The following is a 24,895-nucleotide window of genomic DNA, read 5'->3' on the forward strand; positions in this document are numbered from 1 at the left end:
CGTGATGTGAGCCATTGCATTTGTAAAGTGGGATTTTGTCTCCTGTTGCAACGCACGAGCATTTGTGCTAGTTATTAATTTTTTTAATAATAAAGTACGGATTGAGTCTCCGGGTTCACCGTCGTGACGCTTTTGTAAAAAAGTCCCTGATGAATTACGTGTTGAACGCGCAGTCCTATTTTAAGTTTGTAGAGAAAACGTTTCGTGGATCGACTTGGGCCTTACTAGCGAACAGAAAAACATAGGCACACACGAGCACGAGGGCTCGCCTTCGATGCGCATGGGTACGCCGCCACCGCCGCCGCTGCCGCACGCCGCACGCCGCCGCGCGCCGCCTCTTCGGCCATCCGCCGCCGCTGCCGCGCGCGGCCTCTCTGCCATCCGTCGCCCCGTTCTCCTTCCCCTCCCCATCCGTCCCAATCTTCTCTGGCGCCACATGAAGCCTCCTCAACCTGCAACCTCCTGCCATCGAGCCCTTCTAATCTCACTGTACCATGGACTTAACCGGAACGCCGTCCTGCTAGCCGTGCCCACTTGAGGTACGTCCTTGTACAATTTGTAAAAGTTGTTTTATTCAATTCGATTTGATTCTTGACTATGTCAATCTGCAGCGAGGAGAGAGTGGTGAGGCGGCTTAGTGAGGCTCAGGACGGTGTCTCGCATGGCGTCTCGCATGTAAGTACGCCACTCCTGCGTCTCTATGCTAATCCGAGTGCAGTACTCTGCACAATGCTCTACTTCTTCCTCAAAAATATCTGTTGAATGCCCCATGACTGGTTTGCACTTCTGGTGTTCGACAGTATGCCTAAGCAGTGACCGCATCCACGATGATATTCAGTTCTTTGTCTCATGTAAGAGTATTATGACATATGAGATGCTTGAATGAAGGGATCCTTGATTAATTTGTCCACAAGTAGCCCAAGGATTTGGGAGTTTAGGGTTTGTTATGAGTAGTTAGCTGCCTGTGATGTGTGCCCAAACAAATTGTCATGTAAATCATTATGAACATTTGATTTTCTTGTGGCGCCATCCAAGTGGGCGGAGGCAGCGGCTGCCACCACGGTGTCATCCTTCTCCCACACCTTCGTCGCGGGACCGGATTCACAATGACGCCATCGCATCTAGCGACGACGCAAGCTCATGTGGGTGCCGCAACTTCCGAGGACATGGGAGTCTCCATGGGCAGCGAGTACGTGAGCACACTCGCACACCACAGCTCTCAAGGATGCGAGAGCCACCTCAGCCCGCGAGGACTCGTGAACCATGCTCAGGTATAACAGTTGCTCTTTATGTAGCCTACTCACCCCGTCGTGAAGTTCCAGTCTGATCTGTAGTATTCTTTTGCTCTCCTATTTTGAGGTTGGATTGTATGCAATAACAGTTTGTGTAAATATCTGAGGGTAAAGACAGCTCATGGATATGCCTCTGTGACCAGACCTCTCTATGTCTCCTTTTCTATAAAGTAATAGTTGTCCTTGCCATACTGTCGGGGATGAACCCCGGGCAGACAACGGAACCCGGATCCTTTTCAAAAACAGCGGGGCCCGCATCGCCCCGCAAACCGGCATGCGCTTGGCCAGGTAGCTCGATCCGGCAGCGCCCGCAACCCGGCCAAACTCTTTGACACGGTAAGGTATGTCAACCCGGCCACATCGACTGGCGCCAGGCAACTCGACCCGACGGAACCAAGGCTTCCACGGCAAGCCAGCACCACCCGTGGCGTCCACGGCAACCCAGCCACGGGTCAGCTCTCGTCCCATCCAGGCCGTATGATGGGACGAGACCCAAATCACCAATGACCAAGGCAACAGTGTTTTCACCATGCCTGTGGTCAGCCGGGGCGTGGCAACAGTGCCCCTCACCTACCCGCTGACCAAGGCCGGCATGGCTACAGTGCTCCCGCCCTCACTAGAAAAGAGCATGAACGTACCTGCGACGACGCGAAGCTCCTCCTCCTTGGCAGCGAGCTGCTCCTTGAGCTCCTGATACTTGCCCAAGAGCCGGTTGAAGGCGGCAACCCGGAAAGCATCAAGATGCTGAAAAAAAAGATAGAAGTCAGAACAAGGCCCGACGATCTAAAGATTCGACCCAACTACTACGTAGTTGGCCCGAACCTCGGGGGCTACACCCAGTGGGTGCGCTGGCGCGCCCCCACAATGAAGAAATCACAAGAAAACGAAGAAGAAGGACTTACCAGGAAGGTGCGCTCCAGGTCGCGCATCCGCTCCGTCTTGGCCTGGGCGAAGGCCTCAAGGCGCTCCGTCCGGCCTCGCAGACGGCGGCTGACTGCATCCAGCGTCGCCTCCTCCTGGGTCTGGGGCCCGAAGACGGCCGCGCCCCCGCTCCGCGCGGGTTGCGGCACGACAGCTCGACGCCCGCCCTGCTGGGGCACCAAGGCATGCCCCCCGCTGGCCGCTTGCGACGCGGCAAGCACCTCCTCCGATGCCCCTTCCGGCGCCAATGGCGATCCGGACGCCGGGACGCCCTGCGTCGCTACCTCAGGCACTGCCGCCCGTGGTGCCTCCTCCATAGCCGACGGCGCCTCTGGCGCCGCCGCCTGCGGCGCCCCCTCCAGGACGCCGCCGCCTCCACCACCATCAGCCGCCGCACGCTCGACCACGTCGGCTCACGGCGGGGTATCGCACCCCACCTCCACGACCTCCTGGTCGAGGAGCACCACCTCGGCCCGGCCCCCACGGCCGCGCTCCCTCACCGACGACGGTTCAAAAACCGTCGCCGCCACCATCGTGCCCTCCGGCTTCTCGCGCCAGGATGGCTCCATGCCGGATCGCGCCCATGCCGCCGCCGCGTCGGTCCAAGCCTGGACCGACGCCGCCTCCAGCTCCGCCTCGGCCCGGTTCCTGTCCCGCCAGGCTAAGGCCTCGGCGTCGTCCGGGTCCAGGCCGAGGTTCGAGTGGCCTCGTCCCTCCTCCCTGGCCAGGCCGGCAAGGTCGGACCGGCTCCTGCGGAATACGGTCCCTTCGGCGGCCGGGGCTTCCGTCGCCGCTCTCGCCAGCGCGATGGGCGACCTGAAGAAGAAGACAAAATAAGCAAAAGAGACAAGAAATCCAGGTGCAAGCGGGAAATAAAGCTTACCCCGTCAAGACCGGGACTGGGATCGGCCTCCCGCACTTCTTCTTGGCCGGCCTCCCGGGCTCGGCCGGGTCCGCCGCGCACTTCGATCCGCGGGGTCGTGGCGCGACGCTGTCCTTTCCATGCGGGCGGCTCGGTGCCGACCCATGCGAGGACCCGGCTCCGCCCGCGTCGCCGCCTCCCCCGCCCAACACGACTACACCAGCAACCGGCGTCAGCGTCACCTTCACCGCAACACAAGCAACAACTCAAGACAAAATCAAGAAGGGAACACGCAAGACTTACCGGCTCGGCACCCATCGCCGGCGTCGGACTCGGCCACCTCCTCACCGCCTTGGGCTGCGGGCTCCTCTGGTGCCACTGGCGCCACCTGCGACGGAGACCGGTCGTAAGGATGCCAGATTGCGTTCAAGAGAACCTCCCGCGTCGCATCGGGACGAACAAGAAGATGCGCAGCGGCAAAGTAAGAAGACCAGACGCTTACCTGCGGCGCCGGGTTCGACTGGCTATACGGCCCCTTGCCGAATCGCCAACCCTCTCCAAGATTGGCCTTGGAGATGTCGTTGACGCCGTGCACGACCTGCTCCACAGACAGCCGCGTCGACCCCATTCGGTTGGGGTCCTACAGGCCAGTCATCTCGCCGATGAGGCAGGAGCGCCTCTGAAGCGGGAGGACCCGGCGGGAAATGAACGCGGCAAGGAGGTCCGTGCCGGTGAGCCCCTCCCGCATCCTCATCACCGTCACCCGCTCGCAGAGGTTGACGATCTCCTGCGACGGGCGCCGGAGCGAGTAGCCCCAGTTCGTCTTCGCTCGCGGCGGTGCGATGACGAAGGGGGGAAGATTGATATGGTCCGCGCCATGGTTGCGGACGTAGAAGAAAGAATTCTTCCACTTCTTGGCAGAATCCTCGAGCGGAATCTTGGGGAATCTGCCCCCGACCGCTTGGAGATGACGGCGGCGCCGCAGTCAGCGAACTCCCCGACCGACGGGCCCTGCTGCTTCAAGGAGAAGAAGCGCGCCCAGAGGTCGATCGTCGGCTCGACCCCCAGGTACCCCTCGCACAGAGTCACGAAGCCGGAGAGTTGGGCGATGGCGCCGGCGCCAAGATGGTGCGGTTGAAGCCCGAAGAACTCCAAGAAGGCGCGGAAGAAGGTGCTCACCGGCAGCCCGAACCCGCGCTCAAAATGAGTAAGGAAGATGATGCGCTCCTGTCCCTCGGGCCGGGGCCTTTGCTTGCCGCGCGGCAGGCAGACGCCAACGTCCGTCTCCCGCGGCAAGCGCCGCGAAGCTCGAAGCTACGTGATGTCCTCGGGGGTGACATTGGAGCCCATTCAAGAGCCCGACGGCAGCACCATGGATAGAAGCGGGAAGAAGAAGACGACACTACAAAAAAATACACTTCCGTGATGATGCGTGTTTGTCACAGTAGGTCGCGTTTTTTGTCATGCATGTACATCCATGACAAATTTATGACAGAATCAAGATAGTCATACCTGTGCTGTCGTAGAAGTGTTCCATGACATTACCAAAATTATCATCACGGAAGTGTCCACTTCCATGACGATAAAATCGCGCGTCATAGAAGTGCTTTCGTCAAGGGTGACCGACACGTGGCATCCACCGTAACGGAACACCGTTAAGCTATCGGGGCGGGTTTTGGATTCGATAACCCGTTAGCAGCCCCGACCAATGGCGATTTTCCACGTGTAAAATCAGCATTGGCTGGAGGAGACACGTGTCAGGTCCGTGCTGGCACAGGTGTCACTCATCCAATGGGCGAGACGCGCCTATGATATGTTGACACATGGACCGGCCCATCAAGTTTAAATGGGCCGGCCCAACTAAAGGCCCACAAGATTTTGCAGACCATAATGGGTCGGCCCAGCTAAAGGCCCACGAGATTTTGCGGGCCATAATGGGTTGGCCCAGCTAACGGCCCACAAGATTTTGCGGGCCATAATGGGCCGGCCCAGGTAAAGGCCCACAAGATTTTTGTTTGCCATAATGAGCCGGCCCAGGTAAAGGCCCACAAGATTCTTGCGGATCATAATGGCCCGCCTGGCTAAAGGCCCACGAGATTTCACTGACATTAACGGGCCGGCCCAGCTGTAGGCCCACAAGAATTTGAGGGCCCTAGTAGGTCGGCCCATTAACTGGCTGCCATGTTTTGGGCCAAATGTCGGCCCATATTTGATCCGGTCCATTAATGGCCTGCCACATTCCGGGCCTAATAGTGGCCCATATGAGATCTGGCCCATTAAAAGCCTACCACATTCTGGGCCAAATTACGGCCCAGATCAGTTACGGCCCTTTAAGAGGCTATGGGCTCAATTATGGCCCATATCAGATTCGGCCCGTCAACTGGACACTATGCTTTTGGGCCCACTTGCTAGAGGCCCACTTAGGAATTCGGCCTGACATTAGTTTTGGCCTCTTAAGGACCCGTTTAACATTTCGGCCCTATATTAATTTCGGCCTGTTAAATGCCCGTCATATAGTTGGGCCTAACTACGGCCCGGTTTGCATCTGGCCTGCTCGCAGCCGATATCTGATTGGGCCAAACAAGGACCGAGACAATTTTGGCCTATTAAAGGCCCGTGATTTGATTCGCACAATCATGGGCCGGGGTTCATTTCGGCTGCTGCCGGCCCGTTAGCTGTTCGACACATTTCAGGCCCAACCTACATCGTGATTGCATGACGGCCCGATTATGTACCGTAATTTTACGGTTTGGCCGGTTTACTGCGAAGACAGTAAAATAACTGCAGCATCGTGAATAAGAAAAAACCTAGACTATACAATAAAGAAATTACGGCATATTACATCCACTGGGCATCAAAGTTCGCCACTATGATAATAAAGCACAAGCAGACAGCCGATTACATACACTGGGCATCAAAGATCGCCACCAGTGCAAATAAACACGCCGACAAAATAATATACAAAACCGACATCACTTCAATAGAGTTCAAGAAAGGTTAGCCCTGCTGGGGAGCTGCAGCGCAAGCAGCTGAGCAAGATGATGAGACTGCGCTTGTTCAACACTTAAATCTTCCTCACTCTGAAAGATAAACAAGCAGACAAATGACAGGTTTTGCACATAAAAGTATCAGTGCTGACAATTCATCACATTTCTTACTGACGAATAAAGTGACACAGTTTAAAATTGCATTAACACAATATAGTATTGTTCAGGTCGAGACATGGCAGGAAATGACATTGTGAAGGAGTTGGCAGCTTCACGACACCACTGGATTACAGATCAAGAACTCATAAGTATCAATGGTTAGTGTGCTGTCAATTTATCCCATTTCAGATTGGCAAATAAAGAGACAGTTTAAATAATACTCCCTCCATTCGGATTTACTTGTCATCAAAATGGATGTGTCTAGAACTAAAATACATCTAGATACATCTATTTCAATGACAAGTATTTTCGGACGGAGGGAGTAGTAGAATGATATGACATTGTTCATAGTTAAGACATTGCAGAATATGACATTGTGCTGTAGTGGGTAGGATCACCACACCACTGAATTACGGATGAAGAACAGAAGCATATATACAGTGCAAAAGAAGATCACTTGCTCTGTATACTTTAATTTACATGGTATGAATAAGGAACTTGGTTGTACAACTGGAAACTTAAATTGAGAAAGGACAAATTTTTGTTTATGAACTACTCTCTCCGTTCTAAAATAGATGACCCAACTTTATCCTAACTTCAGTACAAAATTGGGTCATCTATTTTGGAACGGATGGAGTACATAATAAACTTTAAACATGCAATTTTATGCAAACACCAAAAATAAATAGCTGTTGCAGTCATGCCTAACCAAATATATACAACAAAGTTTGAAGGCTTGAGATGGACAAACTTACATTATTGGTGAAGACATGCTCTATAAAGGCCTTGTCCATGCTGAAGGGGGGCCAATTCAAGAAGTTTACCACATAATCTTCTTCATAAGCATTGCCTTTATTCTACATTTTGTTAAGAGTAAATATAGATGTGATAATATACAAAAAAATGGAGAATATTTAAGATAAGATGAAGAGTGATGCTACATAACCAAGTAGCTATAAATGTAAGTGCAGCGATACAGGCAAAAGGTACAGCCAAGAGCAATGCACAGCTAAACTTCTTCAGTACCAACCTTATGGTAAGAGTAAATATAGATTTGATGTGTAGAAAATGGAGGGCAAAGGAAAATAAGCTGAAGAGTGATGGTACATGAACAACTACCTGTCATTATAAGTACACTAATAAAGGACAGCATGTACTTACAAGAACAATGCAGAGCTAAAAAAAACATTGGCATTGGATACTGAAGAATTTGGAGCGAACAATTGATAAGCAAGCTATCATGCATACTGCTGTCACATAATGAACCAGGTATGTATGCAAGTACAGTGATACAGGACAACAGGTACTAACAAGAGCAAAGCAGCGGGCAGCATATTTGCGATATCCTGTCGTTCTTTTCAAACCGAAATTCTTCTTCGAGCAGATTTCCTGCAAACAAGATCCGTAAGGCACATGCGGAAAAGTAGAAGTTCAAATTGTCATGTGATTTCATAAACAGTACCTCATCCTGGGAACGAGACCAGTGCATAACAATGTTTTTCCATTCAGTGTCTTCTAAATTTAGCACAGAAGACTTCACCAGAAATTCGTTTATAGATTTGCCACCAAAGTGTGATTTCCTCAGGTAACACCGATACTGCTGCAATGCTTCCTTGAAAAGCACAAGCAAGCTTTCCTCGTCATGTCTATCTAGATTGACCCTCGCCTAGTTACAACAATGTAATGTAAATCATTGATGTGTTCAATCAGCGGAAAACAGGAAAATAATAACCATGAATAATAGCACTTACACGTAAGTTGGACATGAAGATGTGAAAATGGTGTTTGTCTTCACAATAATCTTCCCATGATGGGAATATATGCATGTAGTCCCTAACAACATTGAAAGCATTGTCTTTTAAACTGGGAATAAATGGAATGGGGTTCCAATCTGCAGGAATTGGCCGTCTCTGCAGTTGGGATAGGTCTTCAGCCAGTGGACTTGCTGTACTTTTTGCTGGAGTGGGATTTTTCTGTGGTACAACTGGTGCTATGGCAAATGAAATCGATATACCTTTTGCTGGAGTGTAGGTCCTATGTGGTGGGGCTAGTGGTGTGGCCAGTGAAGTATGGGTACAGTCTGCTGGAGTCGGTCCTACGTTTTGTGTCACAGCTCTATCGAACATGGTAAAGAAGAGCAAGCAGATTTTGGATAATAAAATGTTGGTTGCACAGTGCCCACACATGATGAACCAGAGTGCATTAAGAATGCAACTCCCAGCTGTCTCTCGACCATTTCAGGCGGTTGGATGAAGATCCTACGTCTCCTAACCCTTCTTCTTCCTCGTCTGTGATTCTTCCCATAGAGAACACCGCACGGGCCGCCGGCCGGACCACCGGCCCCCATCGCCTGTGTTCCTCCGCCACCCCCACCCCCACCCGCGTCGAGTTTTCTTCGTTCGGCGAGGCCCCACAACCACCCGAGCCCCTTGGATCACACCGGCGAACTCCGGCGAGCTCTGAAAAATCGACTGACCCAATTTTAAAATTTAGTCTACTGTGATTTAACTAGTGTGGAATATAAAAGGGAAAACCATAAGCATTGGGAGTATAGTGTTGAGCGTGCCATGGCGGATCTGAAGGTGCAAACCGGACAAAGGCAACTTCGCAACCAAGACAAGAAATCAGAGTAAAGCAGTGGCGATCTATTTTCCTGTTGCGATAAATAAGTTGAGCAGATACGAAAGATTTCCGCCTCTGGTGCGGCGCCGTGTACGCATCTGGTGAGAATTTGATGGTGCTGCGATAGCGATGGCTGTCGGCGGCGTGGAAGTAGATCTAGGAGGGTAGACGGTGGCGGTGGGGCGCAGTGGACGGGACGGTCGTAGGAGCGGCGCCGGCAAGGTGGACGACGACGGGGATGAAGCGAGAGGACGGGATGCAAGGATCCCGGTCCGAAGGCGTGGATGAGAGAGGTCGATCTCTTGTAATGGACGGCGGCGGCGGGGTATGAGCTTTGGCATGGTGGAGGAGGATGGCGGTGGATGGGGTGGCGGACGGCGGCAGACGGAGGAGGGTGGGGTGGAGAGGGTGTTTTGGCGCCCATGGAGTACGAATGGGGAAAAGGGAGGTAGAGAGGAAGGGGGGAACCATGTAGTCAGGGCGCGCTTGTCTCAAATGCGAGGAAATTTACAAACTTAGCCCCCGTTTCAAATTTCTACTACATCACAACAACATTAGTCGGTTGGGGATAGGACGGTAATCTCGCATACACCGAATATTTGCCGACGAGAGTTTGTTTTTGGCGCCCACCGTGTATGAATATGAATCGGGGAGGCAGTTGATTTCGGCCGAGGGCACACTGTGTTTTGGCGCCCACCGTGTATGAATCCGGGTGAGAGGCGGTTATGTCACATTTGGGTGAAACTACAAACCTACCCCTATAGAAACCTATAGAAATCCAGCAGATAGGCTTTGCGCGGCAGGGATAGGCAGTAGTGATTTCCATCTCGCAGATTTTGGTTTAGGGCGGTTACTGCGACTTTCCCCGCTTCGTTCAAATTTTGCACAGTGCATGTTTACCGTGCAACTCAATTCGAATCCCGTTTGTATTCTACTATTTTTTTCGTGCGGGATCCATTTTCAATTGGAATTGCATTCTACATACATCATTTTTTTACATATATACTTTTAAAAGCACAACAAAGAATTCTGCTCCTTTATATGTATAATATGATTTACAAATACAACGATCTCGAAATCTTAAGGTTGAATTCGAATTTTTTTAACCAAATTATGTTCTACTAAAATGTATGGATCAGTAATATCTACATATTAAATAACATAGATGTGCGTGAATTCATATGAGTATGCATGTTTGATAGATCAATTTTGGTTCGAGTATGGATTACATGTATCATCATCTCGAATTCAAATATCTGAATTCCTTTTTTGTTCACTCCTTTCATGCCCATCTCTCTCGTATGCATGCTCCTTCAGGTAGCCATCACTCTCTTTTCTCCAGCTCACCCGCACGCTCACTTCATGTTTCTCCTATCCTCGCAAACATGGTCTCTCGACGTCTCCCTTGAGAAGTGTCACACTCTCCCTATCATTATACATTACACGGTTTTCATTACCTCTCACGTCTCTACTGTTCTCTGGTATCACTTGGTACCTAAGCTTTCTTTTTCACCGCCACACACACAGTCTCCACTCGTCTTTCACTTTGTCTTTCTCTCTATGGGATTCTCTCACACACCCTATATGTCTCTACATATGACTCATACCACTAAAATTACTCTCTCTCTCTCTCTCGTGTAGACACAACATTTGTTGTGGTCTCCTTTTCGTCTCCATCCCAGACTGACACTGATCAGACAACCCCGACTACCGTCTCCCCTCTCTCCCTCTCACAGACACACACACAACTCCTGCTTCCACCCCCCTTCCCGACTACCGTCTCTCTCTCACACACACAAAACTCTTGCTTTCGCACCCTGACTCGTATTTCTCTCACAAGCATTTATCGACTAGCTAGCCTCTAGATAGGTTTATACACCCGCACACTCATGCTTCCACCATCGCATACATGTCTCTCTCTCGCTCCTTGTATCTATGTAGCTTTTTCTTCCCTTCTTCAGACACGCCCTCTCGATCGTGCACACACACACTATCGCCTCATTTTAAGCTGATACCTATCGCACACACACTACTTGTGTCTTTGTCACACATGCACTCCCTCCTCCACTCTCCCTCTCTCTCACACACACATGGGCTTTTTGCAACAACTAGCAAAATGCCATGTGTTGCACGGAACATCAAGATGCATTTGTATGAGTAGTTTATCTTGTGGGGGAAAAGGATGAACGAGGGAAGACCTTATTTGCAAATATGGAGAGGGGTGTGGGTATCTTTTTGCAAAATTGCCATAGTTTCCTTCCTATCCGTCAGATATAGATCGGACGGCCTATATTGCAGGATGGCAGGCACACGATCATCACCGACAATGCTTTTTATAAGAGTAGGGATAAAAAATAGAGTTGGTGATGATGGTGGGCCTGCCATCCTGCAATGTAGGTCGTTCGATTTATATCTGACGGATAGGAAGGAAAATATGGCAATTTACCCACACTCTTCACCACATTTGCAGATAAGGCCTTCCCTCGTTCATCCTTTTCTCCCACGAGATTTTGATGTTCCGTGCAACACACGGTCATCTTGCTAGTAAGAGTAGAAATTAGACATATACCACTTCTCGAATCGTGAAACCAACAACATGCCTCCCTTATCTCATCAAAACCGCCAAAGAAATATATTTTGAGTGAAACATAACATATTTTTAGTGATATACGTATTTCAAAACTAGACTTTTTTTCTATCAAATCAGTGAATATGTATTAATCTACTTTGATCGTGTGGCGACGCATTGGCACATTGCTAGTAGTTATTATAATTTTTTGGACACCAGACAAATGGTGGAGTACATATACGAAGAGAAGAGGCGCATGCACGCAGTCGGCCTCTCGCTGTCTCGCACACATGAGTGTTACGTAAAGGCGACGTTAACAAATAAACCCTAAAACCCTAGGTGCATGATCGCTGCATTCGCGGGTACCGGGTACGTGGTGGAGCACCTTTGTAGGAGTTGATGGTCGGGACCACATGTGAACGACTTGGAGCGCGGTGGCTCGCCAGTTGCCACAGACCGAGTAGCCATGTTTAAAATATCATTTTTTAGCGGGGTTAAGAGTCCTGATTTTAAATGGCACGTTATAAGTAGTAAGTAGTTTTTAGAACGATTGGTATGGAGCGAAAATGGAATTCATAGTACTACGTATCTCCTTGGCGTATGGTTGTATGGGTTTATGTTACGAGATGTTGAACCTAGTAGTTCTAGGGCAAATACTATGGTTTAGATTTAGATGCTGGTTTTCAGTAATCGGAAGGGGAAACCCTTCTTTGATTTAAAAAATTACTACCTCCATTCTGGTTTACTAGTCCCCATCGTACTTTGGGTCAAAGTTTGTCCACGAATTTTACTTGTAAAATGTGAATGGAAAACGAGATTTTGTTATACCCAAACAAAAAAGGACTGGAGGGAGTGATTGCTCTGACACGCACGCGACCTCTCATAGCGCAGGCATTGAACCAGCGCACCGGCCAAGAGGGCCGCAATCGATGCAGGCCCGACTGAGCACGCCTCCTCGTCGCGTGCAACCAGCTTAAGACTGCCCCGCCTGCCTTCATTGAATCTGCGTGTGTGCCGGCAACACGTCCTTCCGCGAGCCGGCAGGCATTTTAGAACACAAAAAATGACTAAAATATAATTAATCTATGCATGGTCTTGACTTGTTGTGCTCGCGCTGGTAGCAGGAACTAGTAGAGGTTTTTCTTTATTTATAACTCTCCTCACATTTTTTTGGCTTTGAAGTGAATCATGGTTGTGGACATTATGTATGAATGTGCAGATATCTGTGAACATGAGTTTGATGTGGAAGTTGGACTTGGAATGTCAGGCTTGCGCGTGAACTATACCATGCCCAATGCTTCATCTGTTATTGTTTGGAAAGTAATTGCTGTTATTACATGACCCCAAAAAAACATTTTGTGCCTCATGAGTAGATGCACAGACATCACAACAGACATGCTGACTGGATAAACATTTGAACCTAGCTATTATGAAGGAAATTTTGTATTGACAACAGTTTTAGATAGCAGGAGACGCCTAGCCTGCTCTTCCTCTGCTAGCTTATTTCTGGCTTCTTCCATTTCTTCTTTGGCTTAGGTGAAGAGAGCATCTGATTGCTCTTTTTGCTTCTTCAGGAACTCAGCTACATTCTCAAGGGCTGTTGCACGCTTTTTTTTAGCCTTTACTAATGCCACAAGGACACGAACAACTGACGACTCCACTTGGCTTGTGTGTAATCCAGCATCATCTGGGAATTTGCACCTTGTGTCTAATCCAGCATCATTAGGGAACTGGCACCTTGTGTGTAATCCAGCCTCATTTTGGAAACATGATCTCGAGGTTGACCATACTTCCCTCCTCGCAGGAACTGCATCCTGACATGAAGTTACTTCTTTTTTAGATCAATACTCAGAGAAACCTAGATCCATTTAGTAGAAGCCAGATAAACAGAACTCGGAGAAGTGAATTCAAAAGGAAAAGAAATATAAAAACAGACTACACGGTGAGAACACCCACTTCCTACATCAAGTTAAAAACGAAAGCATTAGGACGATTAAGACTCTTCTTATTACACATCAAAGAACACCACGCTTAAGAGAAACAGAAACTACAACATATACACATCAAAGAACATGAGGCTAAACGAAAGTAATTAAAAGGGTGTTACTTACCAAAGCTCGTTTTACAGGTTCGGTGCAGCTCCTCTTTAACTTGCCACGCTCCTTGAAGATGTCCCGAATATCCCGTGTTTGGTCTTCATTGCTCCTCTGCATGTTCACACTCATGGTTTCAAAATCTCAACATGGCAAGAAAAATACTACTAGTAATACTCGCGCATCTTGTGGGCAACATTAAAGCACTTGTCTGCCATGTTAGAGCATCTCCAACAGAATCGCAACGTGCGGCGCTTTAAAAAAGCATTTACAGTGCTGAGATCGAGAAGTAGATACTAGAGAGTAGAGGATAGTTCTCAGCATAGATAGATACAAAAAAGATAATTCAACTACTCCTCGTCGTCCGACTGCTCCTCGGTGATGTCCTCCTCCGACGTCTGACTGTAGGCGTGAAGATACCGATCGTCGTCGGATTCCCAGGGCGACGCTGCTCCTAGCCTCATGTTGAATTGAGCGTCCGCTTTTCGCCTACGCTTGTCCTCGCGATAGGCGGCTCGCTCCGCCCTCCTCTTATCCCTCTCCGCCCTCCTTTGCGAGTAGAACTTGCGCTTGTTGATGATGTCCTGCGGCAAGTGTTGGCGCCACAGTGCAATGGCTTCCTCGTCCATCTCGGCGATGCTGAGACGGCGCTCCCGCCTCCGGTTGTCGCGACGATCCCCGTCGGTGCTAAGCCGCGGCAGAGGCGCGAGCTCCTGCGCTCGCTCCCGTGTCGGCACGTTGGGGAAGTTCAATGTTCTATGAGGCCACCAGAGGCGCCACGCCGCCGCGTCGTATGCGCGGGCGGCCTCGGTGGCGGTGTCAAAATTGCCGAGGCGAGGCGCATCCCGCGGAACCGGATCTCGGCGGAGAAGCCGCCGGAGGGGCGCGCGCGGACGCCGCGGTATCCCCAAGTTTCCCGGCAACGCGGCGACAGCGAGGCGAAAAAGAGCGGGGAGAGAGCGGTGGCGAGGCACAGAGCGGTGGCAAGGCACAGAGCGGTGGGAGGGCGTTGGATTTTATAAAGCGCATCGGACGCCGCGCGCCAAAACTAGCGCACGCCCGGTCGCCTTTTCCCGCGCGCGCGATCCTTTCCCGACGTCTCTGCTATCTCTACTCTCTTCTCTACGACTATATTTATTTTATATTTTATATTTAATATTTATCTCTACTTTCTTTACTGTCTACTTTTTTTTCTCTATACTTTTTTTTCTTGCAATATAGGCCGTCCGATTTATATCTGACAGATAGGAAGGAAACAAATGGGAATTTTGCAAAAAGATACCCATACCCCTCTCCAGATTTGCAAAGGCCTTCCCTTGTTTATCCTTTTCTCCCACAAGATAAACTACTCATACAGATGCATCTTGATGCGTGCAACGCATGGGCATCTTGCTAGTTCTAAAAACCTTTCCATCATTTGCCACACTACTGGTTGCAGATGAAAAACCTACCCAAGCATTGCGCGATACAGGAGCGATGCACAATTACAAGCTGATATTTTGTTGGACAATGGAGGCTATAACCAATTACTTTTACGGGAACAATAGCACCCAGGAAAATTGAAGGGTAGGTATGAACAAAATTGGAACTGCACATGTACTGCTAAGTGATTCAATACACACATTACCAATCGAGGAGGAGAACGATGGTCGCGGCGGCCTTTGTGAGTCATGGTCGGCAACGGGAGTCAGTTCATTGTCCATGACGGTGGTACTTCTGCGCTTGGCGTTGGCTTCCGGGAAGCAGATCCGAGACCGTGGAAGACGATGCCGGGGAAGAGGCTCCGTCTACAACGACGAGGGTGGACCGGCTCCAGTGCGGCGTACGAGGTCGTCGATGAGGGAGATGCGCTGCGGTGGACAAGTGCGCCGATGTAAAGGGGAGGAGCACGAAGGCTGTGGTGCCGTGGAGAAGTCTATTTTGCGATGGGGATAGAAAATGGGAGTATTCAGGTGTACTACTCTGGGTGCCGGGGTGGGGCTGGCTGGGTAGGATGAACCTAAAGTTACGAAAACAGCACCCTACCAAGCGTCATACGTAGGCCTGTTCCGAAGGCTATGATGGTAACTTCCCACTGCTCGAATCAGGGTCGCGGGAGATTTTCCCGCCGACCTCAAAATTTTGTGACACTGGACTCCCCGTGTGGCGTGTTAAGTGATTCGGCTAAGCAACTAGCGAGTGGTAGTAGCAAACTCTGCATATTAGGTTTGACCGAAGTCAAACTTCCTAAAGTTTGACCAAGTTTATATAAAAATATAAACATTTACCATAACAAATATGTATGATGTGGAAGTACATTCAATAATGAATCTAATGGTATTTATTTGTTATTGTATATGTTAATATTTTTTGTTATAAGCTTTCTGAGAGTTTACAAAACTTGACTTTGACCAATGCTAATACGCGGACTTAAATAAAAACGGAGGGAGTACACATTTGTTTTCTTAGTTTGTAGTGGACTAATCATTTGTTGAAATTGTGAAATAAATATATTAGGCTATTGACTTCAAATGTAATGGTCTATACAATTCAATAGTTACAATCATTGTCGAACCCCAAGATGTATACAAGGTCTATAGTACTTCACAACATGCTCAAACTCACATAATCCCAGTCAAATGAGAATCTAAATGCATTTCATAGTTATTACTTTGTAGGATGCAACAAAAACAACCAAAACTCTACATCAGCCATTATAGAAGCAACATTTTGACATATCCCATTGTGTGAATGAAACGTGCAGAGAGAGCTTTTGAAGGTGGAGCAGATAGGGAGGGAAAGATTGTATGTATGTGGACGAGAGAGTAGGAGACAAACCTAACGAGACACACACACACACACACAAAGAGAGAGAGAGAGAGAGAAAGAGAGAGGAAGAAGTTGGGTCTGTGAGAAAGATGGAGACATGTAATATACGTGATTCTGTATACGTGGAAGGAGAAGAGACAACATGTTTGATGAGAGAGCTGGAAAAACATGGACGAAAGGGGAAGGATCTCATGGGTTGAGGGATTGACAATTTTGTGCGGGAGAGAGAGAGATTGGTAATTTTGTGCAAGAGAGAGAGAGGGTGGGGGGAGGAGTCAGTCAGCCGTCATCACATCACCCTGCTTCCAAATGACCCCGCATTCTCTAGCGCGGTGTGGTCGTCGTCTTCGATCTGCTCGATGCCCTCTTTGAAGATTGAGGTGTTGTGCATGTTGGGGTGCAAAGAAGCACAAGCGAGAGTGGTCGCCGTATAACCTTGGATGGGGATGAATTGTGTGCTCGAGGGAGTGTGTGTGTGTGTTGTGCTGCGTGCGTGCGTGTGTGTGTGTGTGTGTGCATGTGTGTGTCTCTCTCCATCTCTCTGTGTGTGTGTGTGTGTGTGTGTGTGTGTGTGTGTGTGTCAGATATTGAGCGAAAACAAACCTAAGGAGAGAAATGGGTATTCACGAAGAGATTGTGCGGGCCTTGAGGTGGACAGGGGCCGAGTGAGGGTGTCAAAATGTGCGCGTTAATGCATATATTGCATGCGATCGTGCGAGGGACGAACGAATCGAGAGAGATGGTTGTTGTGTTACGGATGCTCCTCTCTCTCTCTCTCTCTCACACACACACACACACAAGTAAACTAGAAGACCGTTCTCTCATGTATACACAACGTATCGGCATCTGTCTATGTCTCACTCATGCATGATCGTTTGCACATTCACACCTCTCTATGACTGTATCACACGCACACCGTCTCCACATTGCCCTTCCGCCACAACACACACATGGACACATACACACGTTCTCTCTCAGTTACACACACAAAATAAGTATTAAAAAAACTAGGGCGCACCTAAAACGTCCAAATCCAAATAAACACAAACTGGAGCTAAATTCAAATATATGGAAATATTGCAGCATCAAGAACTTTCCCAGGAAAAAAAAGTTGAGTAATATTCGAGGATTGTTTTCACACACACAAAAAGTTTCAGTGCATGTCCTTCGAGCGCGACACGGTGACGCACCGTTCGATCGACCGCGCGGCCGCGGTTCACGCGCTTGCACAGGATTCCGTATCGTGGCTGTGGTACTAACTTCAAAAATAATAATAATAAAAGCGCTACCTAAGTCTAATGTTTACGTGTACTAGTACGGTTTTCTTTTAAGTTTGACCAACCTCATATAAAACTAAAGTAAGCTCCCATATGCGCACTCATCAATATGTCGCCGCCGCCGTTCCGCATGCCGGCGCCCGCCTGCTCCGGCCAACAATTTCTCGCCCATCACCGCCGTGTCACCGCCATCCCTGTGCCATGAAGCCGAAGGCTCGCCCGCTCACGTCGTCTGCAGTCCATCCTCGCCATGCCGCCGCGCTGCCAAGCACGCGAGCAGCTGGTGGAGCCGCGTCTATGCACGCAACTTACGAAGAGGAGGACGAGCGCGTGCTCCAGCACGCCGGCGAGGAGGACTAGCATGTCATTGTCGTCTCCGCCCGCGCGGAGGAGGCGCGCATGGTGGCTGTCGCGGCGGAAGCCGGTCGCGCGCGCGTCGAGCCCGCAAACCGGGTGCGGACGCGGAATCTACCTTCGAGACCTTGAATGCCACGTGGATCCTACAATCTGAAGGAGCAATTTGGGTCAGTTGACTCATGTGAGCCGTTTGATGCAACATGGATGGCTAGAAGGGCTTCTTCCACCTCTTCTGCCGCCTTCTTCCTTCGCTCCGTCGAACTTCTTTCACAAATTGACTGACCCAAATTATACTACTAGTACGGACGTATTAAGTACAGTGGGAACACGAAGGTACAAGCAGTAGTACCAACTGCAAGAACAGTAGTAAGACATAGTACTAGTACTACTCTACGTACTAAACCGTTCAAATAACGAGAAAGAACATAAACATAGTTCTGCTGGGGCCTCAGCACAACACACCCTTGAAAATAAACTGAGCAACTAGTCAGCTTGACACTGCAGTAGAACCAGCATGAGCGACGACACTGCCACCTACTCGGAGTCCGAGTCCACGTCCTCGACTTCGTCCCTCTTCCTCTTCCTCTTCGCCGACGCTTCTTTGCTTGAACCGGACACTGGGCTCTGCTTCTTCATCCAACCCATGTAGATATTTAAACAAAGGTAGGCATCCATTGCTGCATACAGGATGTGATCTTCATCTAATGTCTTCGACTCCCATGCATGATGAAACTCGTGATGAGGTTTCTTCAGTTTAGCGTACGAAGGATCAATCATGGCTGCTGCCAGGGTCAGCATTGAAGGTTGAGAGGAGGACACCAGGCTTGCCTTCTGGAGATCGAAGGGCTGGCCTACAATGAGACCTATCTGACGCAGGACTTCTTTGTCGTTCTTAAAGCCTACAGTAACGAAATTCACTCTTTTGTCCTTGAGGAAGTTCTTAAAATCCTGACACTCAACGTCGGCATGGCATATGTGGAGCAAACGTTATGTACGCAAACCTGGATCACGGCGGGCTTCTTCCTCTCTTCGTCCTTTAGATCCTTCTCTCGTCCCAGGACTGTGGTGTACTCAACATCTAGCCCAGCGACCCACTCATCCGTTAAACTGTTGAACATGCGTAGGAAGCGAGCAAGCCATGCTTTCACTGTCGTGGATCCACGTGTGTAGATGACGATGAACTGATCGCTGGTGATGGCTCTAACCTGGTACTCAGCGGCGACCATGGAGATTTGGGAGGCCATGGATTTTGGAGGAGGGTTAGGAGAAGTTGAACTGTTGTACCCCGCAAAAACTGGGAGCGAACTAATGTGAAAGGACGGGACAACTGGGAGTGAACTGTTGTGAGGTAGAAGACGGGGACGAGTAGGGTGTGCGAACGGCGTGGGGTTGCTGGCTTGCCCGGTGGATAAACGGCTGCAAGCCCCCAAAGAGTTCTCGAGAACTATGTGGGACCCACTAGATGTCATGTCTACTAGACCCATATCGTAGGCCTGACGGTATAGCTTCTGCCTGTTTGCACGCCATGCCGGCGCGTGGATGTAACTTCACTTAATTCCGTCAACCGTCGCGCCTCCCACGACCTTCGCCTCCCTCGCGCGGTCGCGCCCTTTGAGACTTCGACTGGCTAAAAATGAGCAATTTTTTTTGCCTACTCCGCATGCATGATACTCCCTCTGGTCCTTTTTACTCCCGTCAACCATTTGCAAAGTGTTTGACCAAATATATACTTTTTTTAAACACCACCTTATATTAATTAACCAGCCACACCAGTACACTCATTCGATACAATATTCACCACACAGGGCGGTACGTTATTTACAAGAATACCATCTAATCTATTGTCAAAGTATACTTAGCGATTAAGTGTGCCACCTTATTGGCCGAACGGCTAATCTTTGACAATTGAAGATTGTTGATCAACTTCGAGATGCTCAACGCTTTCATCTTCAGGTCACGCATAGCAGACCTGTCATAGTCCCCCGATGCAAGAGACACTACCACAAAAGCGCAATCAGTCTCTAAAATTACAGGATTATGAAGAGAAATACCTATGTAGAGATCGGCAATGCAAGCCCTAAGCTCCGCTTCCTCAACGCTTTGACAGGCATCAATGAAATCCCACGACCAAATTTATACTAAAAATATCAATATCTACAATACTGATTATAATGAGTATAAGAACTACGTTTTATAATGAGTGTAAAAATATTGATTTGACATTGTGAATGTTGATACTCCCTCCGTCTAGGTGAGTAAGTCATCTTAGGTTGTGCACCGTGACCAAGGAGGAGGGGAAAATGAGAGACATTAATGTTTATTTGCTAATTAAATAGTATTGCATGCAATGAACTAACCACTGCATGTCATGTTTGATAGTCTCAGGTCATTAAAAGCATGCACACCCTCATCTCTTATTGGTTGACATGTCAAGAAACAAGAAATGAGGTAGAAGTTAATGCACCGAGCCTACATGTTTTGGGATTATTTGGTTTTCGTAAGATGACTTACACACCTAGCTATTAGAGTACCACTACCTCCCTTCTAGTTTAAAGGGCTCGACTCAAAAATTTCACCTACTCTTAGCAAGATAGTAGAGGCGGTGGAATAGTTTTTGAAGTCAGCAAAAGTACTCAACTAATGCTGTCGTTCTTCACAAAAAAATGTGTTTACCAATGCATGCATGAGCACAAGTTAGTCTAACCCCCTCTCTTCTTTAATTCTTTGCCACATCAGCATGTTTGCTATTCCCGTGTACCAGCTAAGATACCACCATGATGGCCAGCCTTAATCATCGCATGCAATAATTTAGTGCACCTTGAAATATGAACATGTGTGGGACGTGTATGTTTTTAATGACTTGAGACTATACCTATCCCGGCATGCAAGATGACTTATTATGCATCGTTCCCCATACATGCAGGAAGCCCATTCGTCTCCAAATCTTTTCCTCTCCATGTGTGGAAACAATATGCCTGCCAAACTCTCCTTCTCCCTCCAGCGGTCCCACCACTCCACCCAGTGTGAAAAAATCAGCATGCATGACTCTCCTCCCCCACGCTCGTCCAATCCGTTGTGACCAGCAATATTTCCACCCCTTCGCTCCCCCGTAATTTACTCCAACAAATATGCCCACGTAGCTTTTACTTAACTTCAGGTGCATTGGGTCACTGACATACGGGCCCAGTAGCGTACTGGCCCACATGTTAGTGACGCAACTGGACCTGCAGTTAAGTCAGTGCAGCTCAGTCCATATCTTACATAGGTGTGCCATTGCTTGCTATAAATATTGCGCCTCCCACGACATCGCTATCTCCTCCCCCTCACGTTCACATTCATCGCTATCTCCTCCCCCTCCCTCTCACGTTGACCACCACGGCATCTCCCCTCCCAAGCCCTAGGAGCCCCTCGCTGCACCGCGCGGACGGTCACGCGTCGCCTTTCCGTTCCTCGCCACCACTAGTCAAGGAGGACGCGTCGGCGTCCCGCTCCTCACCGCTACGCGACGCGTTGTCGTTCCGTTCCTTGCCGCCACTAGTCGAGGAGGACGCGTCGGCGTTCCGCTCCTCGCCGCGACGCGACGGGTCGCCGTTCCGTTCCTCGCCGCCACTAGTCGAGGAGGACGCGTCGGTGTTCCGCTCCTCGCCACGACGCGTCGAGGTGGACGCGTCGGCGTTCTCAATCTCGCCGGCACGCGCGTCGGAGGACGCGTCGGCTCCCCGCTACGAGGAGAACGCCGCCCCGCCCGCCGAGCCCCCCAGCCTTGAGGAGCTTTGGTAAGAAATGGATGTCGCCTTGTGGGAGGCTTTGCCTCCAGCAGAGCACGCCAAAATAGAGGCGGAGAAGAAGGCCGAGGAAGAGAAGCGCACCGCGCAACAAGCTTTCTGGGAGATCTATGTCGCGTCCGAGAGAGTCAAGCAATTGGTTCTTTGGCAGAAGGCTCGTGCGAGGGCCGTGAGGGTGGCGGAGGACGCCCGTGCCGACGCCCTGAGTGCAGTCGGGCCCAAGCGCCTCATCTACGCTTGGCGGTACGTGGACCCGGTGCATGCTTCCAGCCAGGAGGACTACCTGTTGGCGCCGGATCACCACACCGGTGAGATCGCGCTTGCCCGCCGGCATTCCGCCAATCATCACCTCGTGAGTTGCGAGGCTGAGGAAGAGGCGTTGTGTCAGCGCACTGGGAAACGGTCGCGCACCAGGGCACTCGTGGCACGCCGCAAGCACTCCTGCGAGCGTTGTGGCTTTTAGGAGGAGTATAATTTTTGTTTCGTAAGGCGATCTCATTAGTTTTGGGACGCAAATGATAAATCCCGAACGTTCAGAAATTTTTAGCGTCCTTAATTAAGTATGTAAAAGGGAAAATTTGGAAACGTTGTGTATTATTACGCATATTGCAAGTACGTGCATATAGCACAAACTTTACTATATACTATCAGACTACACGTCTCTCTCGATATATACTTGCAGACTGTGCTACTCCCTCCGTCCAGGTCAATAAGTCATCTTTGGTTGTGCACGGTGACCAAGAAGGAGGGAAGACTTGTACACCTAGATGGAGGGAGTACTACTATTACTTATGTACGTGCAAATGCATGTTTGAACATTACGATGCAGTTTTTGTAAAAGTAGAAAAACAACACTAGTCAAGCTTGTGAAACGATTCAATGCAAAACAAATGCAAAAATGCTCGTTTGATTGTTTACTTTTAGCTTCCTTCTCTGTGGTTATTTCTCTGTGCACCGTGACCAAGGAGGAGGAGAAAACGAGAAACGTTAATGTTTATTTGCTAATTAATAGTATTGCATGCAATGAACTAACCACTACATGTCGTGTTTGATATCTCAAGTCATTAAAAGCATGCACACTCTTTATCTCTTATTGGTTGATATGTCAAGAAACAAGAAACAAGGTAGAAGTTAATGCACCGCGCCTAAGTGTTTTCGGATTATTTGGTTTTCGTAAGATGACTTACACACCTAGATGCACCACGCCTAAGTGTTTTTGAGTAACATTTTATCAGTTAAATCTTTGGTCAAAATTTAGCACAAATTACAATGGTGAGGAATAAACCAGGAGGAGTAGTAGTTTAGAAGCCCAAATAAATGAGTGAGGCGCCTTATTGTTACTCTCCACTGTGACTAGTCTTGTGGGAAAAGCTGGGGAAGCCGCCAAAAGAACTGGCCCTAGGAGTAGTAGCTAGGGATCGAGCGGGGGAGATGAACCGGAGAAAGTAAATGCAGAGAGATGAAATGCAAAAAAGACGGAGGGATGTGATGGTTGCTTGTCCGTTTATTTTACCAGGCCATTTATTACTGGGAGTGGTTGGGTTTTGTGATATGACGGCTTTACTGCCACGCCACGAGCGGGGTGAGAGGTGAGACTCCCGTGCAGCACCGCCCTCTACACTTGTAGTACATCGGTCGTGGTTTATTAGTCCCCTATTGAATTTGACTGAAGATTTAACTGACAAAATGTTAGTGCATGTCAACAAAAACTATATCGTTGGATTCGTATTTGAACATAGTTTTGAATGATATAATTTTAGGTGACATGCATCAGTATTTATCGTACTATATAATGTTAGTTCAATTTTTGGTCGTACTAATCTATAGTAGTAAGGTGCCCGTGCGTTGCACCGAAGAGTGAAATGCATTGATCGGGGAGTTGTTTATTTTGACAAAGGATGTGGGGGTCATCTCATGTGTAACGGGTATTGATAGGTTTCTTCGGATATTATCTCATCTCTAGAGCTCACAAACATCCGGGTGAAATAGATAAAAAGGTATCTTTTGCAAACAAAAGCGTTCAACTGTTCAACCTGCATCCAAAACTTGTGAAGAAATAACACTTATTGTGCTTTGCAAGAAATGATCTTTAAGAATTAGTTCTTGAGTATCGATTGTTATACATGTTGGCTACAGATGACATGGCACTTTCTTATTGTCAACAGTTGGCTATACTATTAAGTAATATTAACCATGCCCTTATACACCTAGATGGAGGGATTAAATCAGGATGACTTGCAAGGGGGCAGAGGAGATGTAAGAAATGGTTCATCGTAAGTCTTTCACTAGTACTGTAGTAAAAATTCATACATGGAAGATTCTAGACTAAACCATAAACAGATACACTTTTATTCATGCGCGATACTCCAATAGAGCAAGATCCTGCATGGAAGTCTCCACATGCTTAGACAGCGGATTACATTGAGCGAAGACTAATGATCAACATTTAACTTGATAATGCGTATTTTTTTAGAAGAACGGGGAGGCTCCTCCCCGGTTCCATTATCAAATGAAACCCAAAGTGTCTTACATGAGCTCACTGAGAGGAGCAGTTCAAAGGAAGGACTGCGGCGAAAGCCACTCAAGTTTAACGACAAGCTTACAGAATCAAAAGCGGCAAAGACACGGGCCATAAGCGCCCACACACACACTACATGTTTTCTAAGTGCACTTGATAATGCGTATGTCCAGGTGAACCTCCTTCGAGTCCCCGTGCACTGAGTCGGTGGGTAAAGGATAGAACGGATGCCATGGGTTTTTCAAGTCCACATTGGCGGGATAGTCCCAGCTCCTCAGATTCCAAGTCTGTCCGATGAGGCCGGTTTCGCCGCCCACGTGACCCCGAGGGGTAGTAACATTGACCTTGCACCCGTACATCTGCCTCGTGTCAGTGTCAGCGTCAGCGGCGACGCCCCTGATGCACGCTACAAAGACGGGGCGGCGGCCTGCGCGGGCCTCGCCGGTGCCCACGATCAAGAGGAAGACGTTGTCGTCCTCCTCCGAGACTAGCAGGCGGCGGTGATCCTCCAGCGACTCCGGCATGGTGAACTGGTAGCACGTGTCATACTTGATGTTCTCCGCCAAGGGCCAGCAGTGACCGTTGCACGCATCCGTGAGGTGATGCACCATGTCTGCCGGCGAGCCACAAAATGGCATCGGGCAC

General features: G+C 49.0%; 1 long non-coding RNA gene across 1 annotated transcript; it reads left to right on the forward strand.

Moving 5' to 3' along the window:
• Positions 1-333: 333 nt before the first annotated feature.
• LOC119326427 lies at positions 334-1,391 on the forward strand. Its single transcript, XR_005157979.1, has 3 exons — positions 334-539; positions 612-675; positions 801-1,391. It is a non-coding gene; the product is annotated as an uncharacterized LOC119326427 (long non-coding RNA).
• The last annotated feature ends 23,504 nt before the right edge of the window (positions 1,392-24,895 follow it).

Source organism: Triticum dicoccoides, chromosome 6B (genome assembly GCF_002162155.2).
Source record: "Triticum dicoccoides isolate Atlit2015 ecotype Zavitan chromosome 6B, WEW_v2.0, whole genome shotgun sequence".
Classification (NCBI taxonomy): domain Eukaryota; kingdom Viridiplantae; phylum Streptophyta; class Magnoliopsida; order Poales; family Poaceae; genus Triticum; species Triticum dicoccoides.